The 3,086-nt window shown below is 38.6% G+C and overlaps 1 pseudogene; it reads right to left on the reverse strand.

The window, feature by feature from the left end:
- Window positions 1-1,221: 1,221 nt before the first annotated feature.
- Window positions 1,222-2,224, reverse strand: LOC121033372 (mitochondrial intermembrane space import and assembly protein 40-like; annotated as a pseudogene).
- Window positions 2,225-3,086: the final 862 nt, after the last annotated feature.

Consider the following 3,086-nt stretch of genomic DNA (forward strand, 5'->3'; position numbering starts at 1 on the left):
CATGAATGAGGGAGGGGCAGAGAGAGAGGGAGACACAGAATCGGAAACAGGCTCCAGGCTCTGAGCCATCAGCCCAGAGCCTGACGCGGGGCTCGAACTCACGGACCGCGAGATCGTGACCTGGCTGAAGTCGGACGCTTAACCGACTGCGCCACCCAGGTGCCCCTCCATGAATTTTTTAAATTTCCTTCTGATTCTTCATTTACCCATTAGTTGTTTAGTAGCATGCTGGTTAGCCATCACACGTTTGTGTTTTTAAAATTTTTTTCCTATGATTGATTTCTAATTTCATATTGTTGTGGTTGGGAAAGATTCATGATATAATTTCAGTCTTCTTAAATTTACTGAGACTTGTTTTGTGGCCTAATGTGATCTATCCTGGAGAATGTTTTATGTGCACTCGAAAAGAATGTGCATTCTGTTGTTTTTGGATGGAATGTTCTGTGTATATCTATAAAGTCCATCTGGTCTAATGTGTTGTTCAAAGATACTGTTTCTTCATTTTCTGCCTGTATCACCTATTCATTGATGTAGGTGGGATGTTAAACTTCCCTATTATTGTATTAGCATCAGTTTCTCCCTTTATGTTTATTAATGTTTGCTTTATGTATTTAGGTGTTCCCCTTTTGGGTGCATAGATATTTACAATTGTATTCTCTTGTTGGATTGATCCCATTATTATGTAATGACATTCTTTGTCTCTTGATACAGTCTTTGTTTTAGAGTCTATTTTGTCAGATGTAAGTATTGCTACCTGGCTCTTTTTTTGCTTCCATTTACATGGAGTATCTTTTTTTATTCTTCACTTTCGGTCTATATGTGTCTTCACATCTGAAGTGAGTACCTCTCTCTCTCTTTTTTTTTTTTTATCATGTTTTCCTTTTAATTGACTACTTAATTCACATTGTTTCTTCTCTTGGCTGTTATTTTGGTAACAATTAGGTCCCCACCTCTCAAGAACATTGTTTCCCAGCAGGCTGACACAGAGCCATTGTGAACACAGGCCCCAAACTAGGGCTTTTGGAATAACAACAACGACAAAAATAGCCTTTCTTTTCACCTAGGAAGGGATTGTGAATCAGAGGGTCCAAAGCTCCAGTTTCCAAACACAGAAAACACTGGGAGTTGAGGTAAAAATGGAAACCAAAATGCATCAGAAATGAAATATAGTATTCCCTCATATATTCAAGGTCAGGATGGTTTTCGAGAAAGAAGTATCTGATCGTTTGGCCTCTTGTATTAGGAATGGCCCCACTCCAGCATTTTTAAAGAAAGATGTTCTTGTTTCTATTTCACTTCCTAAAGGGGTATGAAATCTAATATAATCAGTAAGAATAAATCAGCTCACTCACAAGATACTCCCAGATAATGTGGTGATCACAGCACATTATTTCAAAGTGACAAAATTCAGGATAATCTAAGAATTCAAAAGTGACAGCTACATTTGCTGATAGGTTTATGTGAGACACACATACATGTTTTTCCAGTGTATATGTCAAAAGACCAAGACCATCAAGATCATCAAAATAAGTTATTTTGTACATTATAATGCACAGAACAACAGAGGGAAGGACAGTTTCTCAGAGAATGACCAAAAGGCATTTTGCAAAAGGTTCATATCACTCCTAGGCAGAAGGACTGGAGCCCAGTGCCTTATGTCCTTTTATTAGTTTGACCCCTCCTCTTCTTTGGTTGCAGTGGCCTCAGTGGGAGCTGTCTCTTCTAAACGTTCTGCTGACTTTTCCTCTTCCTCCTCCACCTCCTCCTCATCGTCCTGGGAATAGAGATCGGGTATTTCTGCATACATTCTTGCATGACCCAGAACTGGTCTACACAGTCTGACCCCTTGACATCCTCTGTGCTATGGTAGAAGCAGGAAAAGGCTGACTTGAACTGTTCTTCATAGGGGCCACTGGCCATTCCCCCAAGACATGGGCAGTTCCAATTAATGTCTCCATTTGGCAGGATCAATCCATACTCTTCATACAGATCATTGGGGTCATCAGCCACCAGCTCTGCTTTGCTGGAGTTTCATGGTCTTCTTTGGTCACAAATATAATTAGATCCTTCCCTTCCTGCCAGCAGTAGGCCATGGTTTGCAGCTCAGGCACTCAGACCTCCCAGCAATAGTGGTGGGGGTAGCACAAGCAGAGGAGGGGTCACAGCTGTGACCTCTGAAATGAGTCTCTTGTAGGAAGCATATAGATTATTGTTGTTTTTTAAATCCATTCCACCACCCCCATGTCTTTTGATTAGAGCATTTAGATCATTTATATTTAAAATAATTATTGATAGGAATGTACTTCTTGCCATTTTGTTACTTTCTGTTGTTTTTATAGTTCTTTGTTCCTTCTTGCTCTCTTTCCTTGTGATTGATGGCTTTCTGTAGTATTATGCTTGCTTTTCTTTCTCCTTGTGTGTATCTGTTGTAGGTTTTGGGCTTGTGGTTGCCATGAGATCCATATATAACATTTTAAGTATATAGCAGTCTATATTATGTTGGTGGTCACTTAAGTTTTAACACATTCTGAAAGAACTGCTTTTTTACTCCCCTGTCCACCATGTCTTACTTATATGTTGTCATATTTTACATCTTTTTGTTCACAACTTCTTTATTTCTAATTATGGCCTTTTCTTTTCCACTGAAAGAACGCTTCTTGTTAGTGGTGATGAGCCTCTTTAAATTTGTTTGTCTGGAAAACTCTTTATCTATCCTTCAATTCTGAATGATAACTTTGCCAAGTAGAGTATTTTTGGTTGTAGTTTTTTTTTTCTTTCAGTACTTTGAATATATCATGCCATTCCCTTTTGGCCTATCAAGTTTCTGCTGAAAAATTAGCTGATAGCCTTATGGGGTTTCCCTTGTATGTAACTTCTTCTCTTTTACTGTCTTTAAAATTCTCTTTATCCTTAACCTTTGATATTTTAATCATTATGTGTTATGGTGTTAACATCTTTGGGTTTATCTTGTTTGCAATTCTCTTTGCTTCCTGAACAAGGATTACTATTTCCTTCCTCAGGTTAGGGAACTTGTTAACTATTATTTCTTTAAATAAGTTTTCTGCTCCCCCGCCGCCTCCTTGTGA

The sequence above is a fragment of the Herpailurus yagouaroundi genome, unplaced genomic scaffold, assembly GCF_014898765.1.
Source record: "Herpailurus yagouaroundi ecotype Mexico unplaced genomic scaffold, PumYag 159, whole genome shotgun sequence".
Lineage (NCBI taxonomy): Eukaryota > Metazoa > Chordata > Mammalia > Carnivora > Felidae > Herpailurus > Herpailurus yagouaroundi.